A 13,799-nucleotide genomic window follows, 5' to 3' on the forward strand; every position below is an offset into this window, starting at 1 on the left:
CTTTGTTAGAGGAAAAGTATTAAATTAGTATCTGTTCTAAGGGATAGGTTCCTAGTTTATCCGATTTAAATTTATACTTTCCTAGAAGCGATCATGACAAAGTGAAACAAATTTCTGAACTGCCCTGTTCAGATGGAACAAAATAACAAAAAGAAAAGGTCAAACATGTGCAAGGCTTGTGCAGACTGGGAGCACCCTGGAGCCCTCATTCCTCCAAACCCCCCGTTCTGTTGGGATTGCATCGGGCTAATTGATCTTGGCGGCTTGTTGATTTGACATGGTCTTGACCGCCCTGCTCCTTGGTCCCAGCTACCATGTAGGGCAGTGCAGAAAGCTAATCTTCTACTCTTAGTGGCCTAGAAATCCACTTTTTCTGCCCTCTCAGGAGAGAGGTTCTGGCTTTGATGGCTGCTGACTGGGACAAATCACAGCAGCAAAGGTTTCCCGAGTCCTCACTACTTCCAGCCTCGGAAACAACCTGAGTACATTAGCTCATTCGGTCTTCAATCAACCCTTAGGGAAGGGATTATTAGCCTCACTTCCTGGGTGAAGAAAACGAGGCTCAGAGAGGTATAGTGACTTGCCCAAGATCACACAGCAAGGAAGACTCAAATCTAGGGCCCTTGACACCAAAGCCAGTGTAATCACTATGTTATTTGTAACCAAAGGGATGAAGTCCCTGTGACACCATGGATTTGTCTGCATCCATTGGGATTAAAAAAAATGCAGTACTACTCTAATCTCATATTTAGGCCATTTCAGGAAGTATGCTGTGTTTTATATACATTTTAGGATGATTACACATTCAAGTACGGTTCTGAAGCTCCCTGCTGAGTAGGGCTGACTGTCCTCTCTGTTGGTGGGATGACACAAAAGACAAACATGAGAGGGAAATATTATGAAACAATTCCTCATTAAAAAGTAAATTTCCCAGGACGCCTGGGTGGCTCAGCCCATTAAAGCATCCGACTCTGATTTCGGCTCAGGTCATGATCTCACGGCTTGTGGGATAGAGCCCTGCATCGGGCTCTGTGCTGAGAGTGTGGAGCCGGCTTGAGATTCTCTCTCTCTCCTCTCTTTCTGCCCCTCCCCTGCTCTCTCTCTCTCAATAAATGTAAACAAACAAACAAACAAACAAACAAATAAATACATTTCCTTTGCTAAACAAACTGTGGGATATTTATACAATGGAATACTACTCCACAATGAAAACTATGGATTCGTGTAGCAGCATGGATGAGTCCCAAACGCCTTATGCTGGGCAAATTAAGCCAGACACAAAAGAGGACATAGTGTACGATTTTTATTTACATGCAATTCTAGAAAAGGTAAACCTGGTGTATTCTTTTGCTGCAGCTGCCACAGACAAAATGGCTGAAACAACAGAAGCTTACTTTCTTACAGTGCTGGAGGCCAGAAGTCAGAGATCAAGTTTTGGGGAGGGCTGGTTTCTTCTGAGGTCTCTCTCCCTCCCTTGGAGATGGCTGTCTTCTCCCTGTGTCTTCACATGGTCTTTCCTCCCATGTGTGTGTGCATATCTGTGCCCTAATCTCTTCTTTTTAAAAAATATTTTAAAATGTTTATTTATTTATTTGCTTGTTTATTTATTTATTGACAGCACGCATGAGAGAGAGAGAGAGAGAGAGCACAAGCAGGGTAGGGGCAGAGAGAAAGGGAGAGAGAGAGAATCCCAAGCAGGCTCCACACTCCCAGTGCAGAGCTGGACTCAGGGCTCGAACTCACAAACTGTGAGATCATGACCTGAGCCGAAATCAAGAGTCGGATGTTCAATGGACTGAGCCCCCCATGAGCCTCTCCTAATCTCTTCTTAGAAGGACACCAGTCATACTGGATTAGGGTCCACCCATGTGCCCGCGTTTTAACTTAATTACCTCTTCAGAAGACCTGTCTCCAAATACAGTCACATCCTGTGGTCTGGGGGTCTTACTGTCCACTTAAGACTTCCACATTTCATTGTATGTCAATTTCACCTGGAAGAAAGTCAGGAACAAGTACCAGACTCTAGTGAGCGATTTGCATGCACAGTGTTTAGGGGTGAAATATAGTGATGTCTGCAAATTGCTTTTGAACTGATTGATGGGTGAAGAGATGGATAGATACAGCGGCATGTTAACAACTGTAGTATCTAGGTGGTGGGTTTATATGGATATTCATGGTACAATTCTCTCAACATTTCTGTATGCCTGAAGTTTTTCATCATAGGACGTTGGGCAGAAATATTTTTAAAAATAACATTTCCAGGGGCGCCTGGGTGGCGCAGTCGGTTAAGCATCCGACTTCAGCCAGGTCACGATCTCGCGGTCCGTGAGTTCGAGCCCCGCGTCAGGCTCTGGGCTGATGGCTCGGAGCCTGGAGCCTGTTTCCGATTCTGTGTCTCCCTCTCTCTCTGCCCCTCCCCCGTTCATGCTCTGTCTCTCTCTGTCCCAAAAATAAATTAAAAAAAAAAGAAAAAAGTTGAAAAAAAAATAACATTTCCATTGCAAAATGTTAGTCAGACATTTCTCTTAAAGCCTCTTCAGTGCTAGATCAAGTCCACCCATAGAGAGAACCACCACAACCCCATGCCGCGTCACTAGTAGGTCATTGGTGTTTTTAGCCCCTATATGCCGGTGTCTGGAGGGAAGGGGAGGAAGACAATTCAGAGAGAAGCTTGAGGATGCTAGGAAATTCCAGGGACTGGCTAAGGTGTCAGAGGAAACTGAGGTGCAGCGTTGTTTAAGCTTTGTTGTTTAGAATCCAGGGCAGACCATGATCTGTTTTCTTAAGCCACGATGGAGTAATTAAGCTGTGGTGGATGTTGTGTGTGTGTGTGTGGGGGCATATGAATGATAACAAGTTGGTAGCACACAGTAGGCTCACAAGTGCTGAATAAATATCTGAATGAAATTGGAAAGTGGCCTTCTAAGCACGTGGCCCTCAGGAGATAGTGAAGTCGCCTGTCTGGTGGAAGGGAGTCTGTCCCACCTCTGGCCTGGCCTGAGTTACCTCGAGAAATGGACCCAGGAGAGGCGGCCTGGTCTCTGGGTTCCTGGACAGCCTGGGTGAGGGCGCTTTGCCACATTCTTAGGAGAGAGCACATCCAAAACAATTTCTTTTTCTAAAAACTCAGTGCTAACATGTTCCAGATGTCCATTTGTTATATAATGGGGTTTGTTTTAATAGCGTCAACTTCCAGATGTGCAGCCTGGAATCAAGAAGCCCATTGGCCCCCTGAGGACACCACGGGCCAAGCTGAGAGCTGCCCGGGGAGGGGGGGAGAGGCAGACGTACGTGCAGAACCAGGCACGAGAGAAGAGCTGGGGGTGCCTTCCCGCCTACTGGGCCACTCACCTGTCCAGTGGCTGCCCCCGCGGGGGGACTGGGTAGGGTGGTCCAGCCCTGTCCCTGAACAGGGCCTCCCGGAGGACAATCACGGAAAGACAGCCTGAGGGGTGTGTGCCTTGGGATCCGGGGTGCACCAGAGCTGCTGGGTGATCCTGGTTGGGTCGCTTGGCTTTGCGGAGCCTCTCCGTCCTCAGACATAAAGTGGGTCAGCACCACTGCACCCTCAGGGTCACGGGGGAGGACAAGGTGATGTGAGGGGCACAGAGGAGATACTGGGAAGCCTTGGGCCTTTCCTCAGAGTGGAAGGACCAGGCCCTTGTAATCCAGCATTCCGTGTCCCCCGGCCCTGGCTTTCCCACCAAGCCGGGAAGCCCCTGGACGGCACCGGTGACATTTTCCCTGGAACGCTGGAGAAGTGCCATTCGTGGAGCAGTCACCACCGCGCCCCCCCTCCCCACCCCCGCCCTGGGGCTTGTTTCATGGCCTTACAGTTATTCTTTTGTTTGTCGCGGGGTGACGTCCAGAGGTGAAAGTTTGGCCCTCTGGAGCCTTGCTGAGCCCGTCACTCCCTCCTGTACATGATGGCCCTTGAGTGCCAGAAGACAGCAACCCTGTCTCCCAAACCTTCTGCTCTTGGGTGGCTGCAGCTATAACATTTGAGGGATTGAGGTTTGAGTGCCCCAAGAAGGGGTGACCCAGACCCCTGACAAGAAAGATCACAGAACCTTGATGTAGTCATAAGAAGCGCACACGCCTTTATCCACAACAGAAAAACTCACTACCGTGAAAGACAATCACCCCCAAATTAATCCATGCAAATAATGCGATTCCAATAAAATTCCAATCAAACGGGGGGGGGGATAATATAGAACAGAAATGGAAAATGAGTATAGAATAATAATTGCTGTGGACTGAATGTCTGTGTCCCCCGAATTCATATGTTGGCATCCTAACCCCCAATGTGATGGTATCAGGAGGGGAAGCCTTTGGGAGGTGCCTGGATCCGGGGGCAGAGCCCGCTGGCACGGGATTAGAGCCCTCGTGGAAGGGACCCAGAGAGCTCGCTCACCCCACTTCTGCCATGTGAGGACACAGCGGGAAGCCGGCGGTCCGCCACCTGGAAGAGGGCCTTGTCTAGAACCCAACCGTGCTGGCATCCTGATCTCAGACTGTGAGAAACACAGTGCTGGTGTTTATACACCATCCGGTCTGTGGTACTTGGTTACAGCAGGCCGAACGGAGACGGCCACGGTACCTCTGCCAGTGAAGACCAGTAAGGGGGGCACCGACCCTGCCAGCTGTTCAAGCACGTGGTAAAACTCCAGCGCTTCACACAGTTTGCGCCCCGGGACCCGTGGTGCCAGCACTTGCATAGCAGAGAGAGAAATGGCACACCCAAACTGGAAGTCTGGAGACAGACCCGTCCACAGAGGACGGTGTGGGATGTGGGAAGAAAATGCATTTCAGGGGGCGCCTGGGTGGCTCAGTCGGTTAAGCAGCCTTCTCTTGATTTTTGCCCAGGTCGTGACCTCGCAGTTTGTGGGTTTGAGCCCCGTGCTTGGGAATCTCTCTCTCCCTCTCTTTCTCTGCCCCACTCTTTTGCACCCTCTCTCTCAAAGTAAATAGATAAACATTAAAAAAAACCAAACAACGCATTTCAAACCAAAGCCAATGGGAAGTGTTGGCTGGTTCCCTTCAGGGAAAAGGACTTGCCTGGGGCAGTGTGGAGAGTGAGAGAGAAGGGCTTGGTTTTCACGTTGTCTCTTTCAGGACTGTGACTTCTCCAACACTAGACGTGTATTACCTTTTGTTTAAGGTCAACATATTTTTATGTCAGTTACGTGTTTTCTAGAGCTCTTGATTCCTTTCGGTATTTTTCTTTGTACATCTCTGTATTTAAGCGAAACCTAATAAATGTTACCACACTAACAATAATAGGATATATAATAAGCTGCTGGTGGTCATTATCTCGGGGAGGTGGGTTCAGGAGAGGGCTTTACCTTCTGAGTCAGATCTTTCTAGGACCTTCGGATTACTTCTTCTCATCCTCCTCGCCTCATCTTCTTGTCCTCTTCCTCTTCCCCCTCCTACTTCTCCTTTTCTGTCTCTCTTTTTTGTTTAGGTTGCACGTATGACTTTAAAAACTGAAAAGATGAGGAATTTTGAACAAAATAAACAAACCAGTGCAGGAATGATGGATTACTCACTGAATGGGACTGGACAACTGGCTAACAATTTGGAAAAAGTAAAGTTAGATTCCTGCCATACACCAGAGTAAACCTAGATGGCTTACAGATTTACGCGCTAGAAGTTAAACCACAAAGAATCCTAATGCCTAGAGGCACCTGGTGGCTCATTGGTTAAGTGTCTGACTTTGGCTCAGGCCATGATCTCATGGTTTGTGGGTTCAAGCCCCACATCAGGCTCTGTGCTGACAGCTCAGAGCCTGGAGCCTGTTTGGGATTCTGTGTCTCCCTCTCTCTCTGCCCCTCCCCTGTTTGTGCTCCCTCTTTCTTTCTCTCTATGAAATAATAAACTTAAAAAAAATCCTAATACCTGTACAATTTTATAATAAGAAACGTTTTTCTAAGAAAATGTCAAATGAACAGATTGGTGGATTGGACAACAAAAATATATAAGGCTCCTTTCCATCAAAGCAAAATAAAATTAAGGTCAAACTGCAGAGAGAGAGAGAGAGAAGGAGGGAGGGAGGGTAATGACAGACAAGATACCTATGTAACAAAGAATCAAGAATTTCAATATATAAAGACCTCCTACAAAAATTCCTGCCCATAACTTTTTTTCTTCCAAGCCAAGAAGAGAAGGGAATTTGACCACAGTGCAAGCTGAGTTTCCTAGCACAAGCTGCAGGTGGGGCGGGTGGGGCTGAGCCAGAGGGTTCAGAATGGGAGCGAATAGCTCCATGGGGCAGCTCCAGGGCCAGGGCTGGGTGCCCTCCATGTGGCAGGGGTTCCCCAGTCTCCCTGGCATCCACAGGCCCATCTGGTGCCAGCTTCTCCAGCCCAGCCTGACACACGTCCCGCCCCCGGCGCATCCAATACTTCCCATTCCTTCACACACATCAGGCACTTCCCATTCCCATGACTTGTATAAATGCTCGTCTCCTGCCTGGTTCACCCTCTCTCATCTTTAACCAGAAAAAAAAAAATCCAACTGCTCTTTGAAAGCTCAGCTCAAATGTCCCTTGTTCTGCAAAACCATCTTGGAGCCACCTGTGCCCCAAGGAACCCCCCTCAGGCTCCCGCAGGGCCTGCCCAGTCCTCTGTCTGCCCAACCACACTTTCTGCCTACCTGTCCTCTTCCCCCGCTGGGCTCTTCTTCTGGGTCTTTCTAGACAGGGCTCTCGGTGGGCTCTCGGTGGGCTCCCTCTGGGCCGCTCCAGGTCTGGCAGGGAGCCGGCATTCAACCCATCAACAATGCACAAATGAATTGTACCGCGAGTGACAGGGCAGAGCACTTGAACTGCCACTCCCCACACTTGGCTGGCTGAACTTCGTTATTTTCTAAAACAGTACAATTCTATTAACAGTAAGGATACAAGGTATTTGACTGCCATGCAATTATGAGAGATATGTGAGAAGAGAGGCACCAAGTTACAGTAAGAGAAAAAGCTAGAAACCCACCAAGGGGCAGTGGTAGCTGAATGCACCTGAACTTCTGAAAGCCACTGCTGAGTCTGACAGTAACGGCCTCATACCAGGCTCGGTGCCAGGCATGCCCTGGCCTTGAGATACCCAAGGGAGGAGGAAGAGCTACGAGAATGACATTCCTGGCTTTGTGGTGACACCATGAAGGAAGTGTTTGCAGGTTGCAGATGCGGGGAAGAGCCCCCAGCAGAAGGGTCCTGGGACTGTCGGGACCCACCTCCGGAGGGTGTCCCTAGACTGAATCCTCTTGAGTTAGAAAACGGGACTGTCCTCACTGGGGGTTCGCCAGCAGAAGACGTGGCTCTGAGGTGGAGGGAGAGAGTGGGGCACCGGGCAGCAGGGCCAGGACCATGAGGGAGGAAAGGGACCAAAGGGAGGAGGGGAGTCACAGAAGCATCAGATGGATTGGGTGTGGGCTCCACCCTCCTCCCTGTGGCCAGAGCAGCGGGTGCTCCCCCAGCTCCACCAGGCCCAGAGACAGCTCATGCAGAACAGAGGCGGCTGTGGACTCTAGGAGGAGGTGTGCCTCCGTCTGGGCTTGGAGCACTGTCACAGGGGCTCCAATGAACACAGGGCTCAGGAAGGTCTGTTCTCAAAGCCACCCAGCTAGCGACAGAACCATCTTTCTAATGTCACATCTTTCTAATTCCAGAGCCTGACCTTTCTTCACTCTGCTAAAAAAAGCGAGGCCACTGGCACAAGGCAGCCGTGGAGCCCCGGGGCCGGAGCCGGGCCTCAGTCTGGGTTAGTGTAGCACCAGGGCCAGGCTTAGAACCATGGGTCACCCTGGGGCCAGGCCCAGGCAAGGGCGGGGAACCACTGCCTTCCTGGCCTCCGTGCAGCCTGCAGAAGACAGCATCTGGGGGTTATGGCAGGGCCTGCCGGGCCCCCGCGCCCTCGCCCTCAGCCCCGGCCCCGCCTGACCTTCCTACCCAGAAGCGAGGAACTGGCCTGGCCCCGGTCCTGGGGAAGGCTGCAGCTGCTCCCAAAGCCCCGGTCCCAGCAGACAAAGGCGCTTTCTTTCCCAGCACAAGGTCTTGATTGCGTGTTGCCCTGGATCCAAAAGTTCCTATGAAGTAAGTGGTTCCCGGCCAGGGTGTGTGTGTGTGTGTGTGTGTGTGTGTGTGTACATGGGTGTACGGGTGTGCTGGGCCCAAGGGAGCTGGGTTGTCAGGGTGGTCAAGCCCTCTCCCTGCCTCCTGGGTCTGGCTTGGTATTTCTCCATAAGCATCCTTTGCACACGTCTTTCGCTGTGTATTCCATGTGCATACGTGTGGGGTGGGGCCGTATGTGTGAGCATGTTTGAGCACGTCTCTGCAGCTGTGTGCGTGACCGCCTCGGTGTATGTACCTGTGCAAACGCCTGTGCACGCCAACGTGCCTCTCTACGTGCTTGCATGCCCACGTATCTGTGTGACCGAGTCTGCACCCAAGCACTTTGGGGGGCGTGTATGTCTCGCATGTGAGTCTACATAAGACACCTGGGACCGGACCTCCTCCCGCCCCTGCCTCTGGCTGTGCCTCCTCATCCTCCCCCTTCCCTGGCTGTTGCTCCACAGTGTGCGAGGCCTCCTGAGGTAGCCCCCTTCCTTCTCCCCTCCCCTCGCCCCCATCCCGCCTCTGCATTCGTCTGGGAACAACCTGGCCCCTTTCAGCTCTGGGAGGAAGACAGGTTTGTGCAGCTTGGCTTGGCCCATACACTTTCCAAAAGTTCCCTGGCTCCCAGCCGATTCTTTATAAAAAGGCTCACGGGGAATCGCCTAACAGGAAGGTGGGGACTCACGAGGGGGCTCAGGACCCCCGCTCCTACCCCCAAGATGAAATGGGAGCATCAGTCAGCTGAGCCTCAGCTAGAGAGGGGGTCCTAGGTCCTGAGGGTGAGCTTGGTCTGAGGACACTCCACTCTCAAGGGAGGGACACAGCAACTCAGGCTCCCATGCCCAGGCTGGCAGAGCAGGGAGGGACTGGGCACAGGGAAGGCGAGGCCCACAGAGGTGCCCCAGGCCATTTAAGGAGCTGAGCCCCTCCCAGGCATCCTGCTGGCCATGTCCCTAGGGACCCTTCTGTGGGCATCCCTGGGTCTGCCCGCCTTCAGGGAGGTGGGTGCTGCTGCCAGTCTCTCGCGGCCTCAGAGGGAGGTCTGAGGCCTGCCCACCCCTTGCTCCTGGCCCACAGAGCCTCTGGACCCAATCACAAAGTCAATCTTTGCACAGTGCTGGTGTCTTAGGGTGGGTTTTACCCGGCAGCCACCTGGCTCAGGCTGGTTTCTCCCAGCCCCACCAAAGCACAGGGGTGGGAGCTTCTGCCCTGCTCTCCCTACACTGATATGGGGGGCACCACCCTCTAATAGCACGGGGGTCCTGGAGGCCCTAGGGTGTTGGAAGGAGGGTTGCTCAATGGGGTAAGATCTGATCCCGAGTGAAGTTCAGGACACAGGTAGCAGCCGCTCTCCCTGTCTGTCTGGGGGGAGTGGGGGGGATGGGGGGGAGGGGACACGTGAGCTGGTGCTGAAAGAGGGACCACAGTCACAGGGGGAAGGGCAGGCCCGGGCCACCCAGAAGAGCTCCCAGAAGCATGCGGTGTAGATTCGGCTCCAGGAGGCTCCTGGGTCTTGGAGTTGGACAGGGCGCACTTGAGGAGGCTGGTCCTTTTGTCCTGTCCCCACGCCCCCCAGCCCCCAGCAGTCCACCTTCTCTTACCTGTCACTCTTCCAGGCCAGGGTCTGCTTTGGGAACTCAGAAGCCAGGCAGAGTCTCGTCCCTGAGAACTGAGCACAGACGGGCTGACTGGCTTATTGCCAAAGGGAGGGTGGCACCAAGGATACAGGGGTAACTAATAAAAACAAGGTCAGGGTTTTGAGAACATTGTGCACCCACTGTTGACTCTGCAGAGGAAGTACCACTTTGGGTGGATGTTTTATGTCTTTTCAGACCTGCTCCTTTTTAGTCCTGCTGGGGTGGCTGGGTCGGTGGGGTCTAGGCAGTGGAACATGGCCCCTGTCCCTTGGGCTTGTTTTGGGGTGCTGGGTTGTGCACTGAGAGCGCTCAGCCTGCCTCTCCATGCCCTTCCTGCAGGGGAGGCTACCTATCTCCTACTCGTCTGGGGAAGGGAAGGAAGTGGCTACAGGGGCTCAGTCGGCAAGACTGCCTGCTCCAGGGCCACCGTCACTGTCCTCCACCCCTCTGTCTCTGTTTCTCTCAGATGCACACCAACACTAGGACTCCTGGAGTCAAGGCCTTGTTCCTTAAATGCATATACTCTGCTTCCTGATGGGGACATTTGACAAGGGACTGAGTCAGAGTAGGAGGGTCCTCCAACCTGGGGAGCCCAGGGGCCCCGGGGGCTGGGGTCAGGGCCTTCCTCAGGCCCCTGTGACCTACCTGACAGGACTGCACGTGCCCCCTCGCCACTCCCCAAAGGCATTCACCCGGGCCTTGGCAGCCCCTCTGGCTCTTTGCTGGCCTGGAAAGTTTGGGATCTGTGAATGGAAAAGCCCGGATCAGAGCTGGAGTGGGGATGGGAGTGAGGGGGGTGGGTGGGAGCGGTGTCTAGAGTTTTCCTAGTCTGGCCTCCTCTTGGTCAGAGCCAGGAAAGAGGCTTAACACCTCAGCAGCCCTGAGTCACTGCCTGCCCTGCTCAACCTGGGCCCCCCCAGCCCCCGCCTTCCTGTTAGCCTCCCCCGACTCACACCTGCAAGGTGGCCCTTGGTGGTATCCCCCACTCTTGGGAAGTCCCTGAGGATTCTTGGGGACCCCCAATGTGCTGGGGATAGAGAAACGTGGGGCCCAAGTGTCATCTTGAGTGGGTGATACAACAGGCACATACACCCCACAAGACCAGAGTCAAGGGGCCTAATAATTTGCCTAAGGAGGTTTTGCCAAGCTGCTTCAACCCGGCCTCTTGTCTGCTCCCGGCAAGTGCCCAGCACCTCCCCCATGTGGGGCCGCAGCGTCTCCCTGGACCCCCCCCTCCCCAGGTGGAGAGCCCCTCTGGGAGGGAGATGCTAGCTGCCAGGATTGCACTGACCTGCACTCCTGAGCTTTTCCTTGTGTCCTGAGAGCCGGCGGGACTCCCCAGTGGGAGACAGGACAGTCCCCTCCCTTAAAACGCATCCCGATTCTGTATTCTCCCAGGTCACCTGCTGGTTGTGTAGGAACCTGCCAACGCCCACGGCTCTGCAACCACTCAAGAAGCAAACTATGTGCTCTGTGCGTCCTGGATCCAATCTGCAGACAGATACTTGCTCAGTGGATTTCGTTTTTTTGAAAACTGAACTTACCGCATACGTTGAAAAGTCCATCTTCTATTGAAAAAAACACTCAGGGTATGGGGGAACACAGAGCCCGCCTTCCCGCATGGCATCACTGGCTGTCGCCGGTCGAAGCTGTCCCTTTTAGTCGGGCATGATCCCCTCCATTTCCTATTGCCTTATATCTGGCCCCTGTCCCTCACGTGTGTCGTCTGCCTTGCCCGGTAGGTGTGGGAGTCTACAAACACTGTCAGACTTTGAGAAGCGAGCGCACGGGCCACCGATGCCTCCCCAGATGGACACAGACCATTGCTTAGTTGTGTTCGGGCACGGCTGTCCAGGCAGGGGCAAAGCCCACAGCTCTACATTTTGCCTGTCACAATGAAAACCACACTGAGCTGCTCTGGTCACCCAAAGGGGATGGAGGTGACTGTGGCTTGACCTGTTCTTGATGCACCCTTGGCACATCTTTAAAAATCCTTTCTACAGGGGCACCTGGGTGGCTCAGTCAGGTAAGCTTCTGACTCTTGGTTTCGGTTCAGGTCATGATCTCATGGTTTGTGAGTTTGAGCTCTGCATTAGGCTCTGGCTGACAGTGCGGGGCCTGCTTGGGATTCTGTCTCCCTGTCTCTCTCTGCCCCTCCCCTACTTGCTCTCTACCTCTCTCTCTCAAAAATAAACAAATCTTAAAAAAAGATCTTAAAAAAAAATCCTTTCTATAATTTTGCCCACTAGGATAGGTGTCACATTGACTAGGCTGTAGTTCCTGGATCGCCCACCTTCCTTTCCTGAAAATGTCAGCACTTCCTCCCTCTTGTCTCCCACACCTCTGCCGCCACCCACGACTGCTGGGATGCAGCGACGGCCATCCCATTACAGATCCTTTTGGCTCCCGTGCGTGCATAATCCCACCACTGGCCGGCAGGAGATGTCTAGCAGATGTAGCTGTTCCTTCAGTCCGTCCTGTCCTCCCAAAAGGAGGTCCCCAACAGCAGAATGGTGTCTGATCTGCCTCCCCCCCAAGCCCAGCCTCACTTGGTGCACAGCAGGAGAGGCTGGAAGTCCCCAGGCAGTGGCCGAGGGCCCACCAGCTGTCAATCAAATGAGGGTGGAGCTGGCCGCGGTTGGGGCCCGAGGAGGGAGGGGCCTGCTGCCCTGAGCTGCAGGTGTGGGAGGGGGAGGGATGGAAACTCATAGCTGCATAGACCGGGTCTCCGCCGCTCTTTCCTGGGTTCCTCTGAACTCTGCTTCCAGGATGTGGCTGCAGTCAGCCTGGGCCAGGGGACCCCCCCCCCGCCCCCCCCCCCCACCGGCTGCCAGGGCTGCTATTGCTGCCCTGCGCTCTGCGCTCCCACGTCTGGCCTTCCCGTTGCCTGGCTCCGGGTGGGAGTGAGGCCAGTGCAGGCTCACCCCCCCCCACCCCCCACCCCCCCCCCCGGCCTGTCTTCCTGGGAGGCCTCCCTTCCAGCCACTCTGCAGGTAGACAGCGCACCGCCACCAGCCACGGACCGGACCCGGGTTGCCGGCCCCTTCCCCAGACACAGACGGTGTTGGAAATTAGGCTCCAGCCTTTAGAGATGGTCTGCTGTCTGGGAGGCTGGTTTCCCTGTCATTTGCGAGATCCCCCTCCTCTCGGTCCCGGCCAACTTCCCTCTGGCCCTTCTGGCTGAGAAGTTACACAGACCCCTGCCACTTCTTTCTAAGACTGGACGCTGCTTCTCGCGTGGCCCCTTAGGCCTGGGCCTGGTGTGTCTGAGCACCAAGAATGAGACTCCAAGAATGACCCTAGGCTAGCACAGCAGGATGGGAAGGAAACACCTCCCCCCCGCCCCACCAGTTACCCCGCTCATGGCAGCTGGCCCCCCAGCCCCTTCCCCTGCTCACCATTCCTATCACCCTATTTCTCAAAGCTGCACCAGAAGGCAGTTTGCTTCATGCCCAGACTAGATGCCCATGCTGATCCCCTGGTTGGCTAATGGCTCTGCAATCTGTCTTTCTGGGTCCCCAAATCCCAGCTCTTGTCGTTTACAGGTTGGGTGCCTGGACAAGTTATTTCACCTCTCTGGGCCTCAGTTCTCTCATCTGTAAAATGGGGACTTTTGAGTGACTGAGGGGATGGAGGGGATGGCCATAAAGCACTTAGAACAAGCTCTAACTAGAGGAGGTGCCTGCTAAATAAATGTGCACTGTTACATTGAGTGAGGTTATCAGAGAAGATACAGGATGCCTAGTTAAAGTTGAATGCCATATAAAAGTTTTTTGTATAATTATGTACCAAATACTGCTTGGAATATACTTATACCGAGAGAATTAGTTTATCTGAAATTAAAACTAACTGGGTGTCATTTTCTCCCCTCCATCTGGCAAGTCTATACTGAAGGAGGCCCCAGAGATCCAGGAGGATCTTGGGACTTAGAGCAAGACCTTCCTCATCCCTGATTTGATTACCCTCCTTCCAGGGGACAGGAGACTGGTGCTCCTCCCCTCACCGGCTACTCAAAAGCGGTAAAGATACATGACTCATATGCAAGCATACTT

The sequence above is a fragment of the Neofelis nebulosa genome, chromosome 9 (assembly GCF_028018385.1).
Source record: "Neofelis nebulosa isolate mNeoNeb1 chromosome 9, mNeoNeb1.pri, whole genome shotgun sequence".
Taxonomy (NCBI): Eukaryota; Metazoa; Chordata; class Mammalia; order Carnivora; family Felidae; genus Neofelis; species Neofelis nebulosa.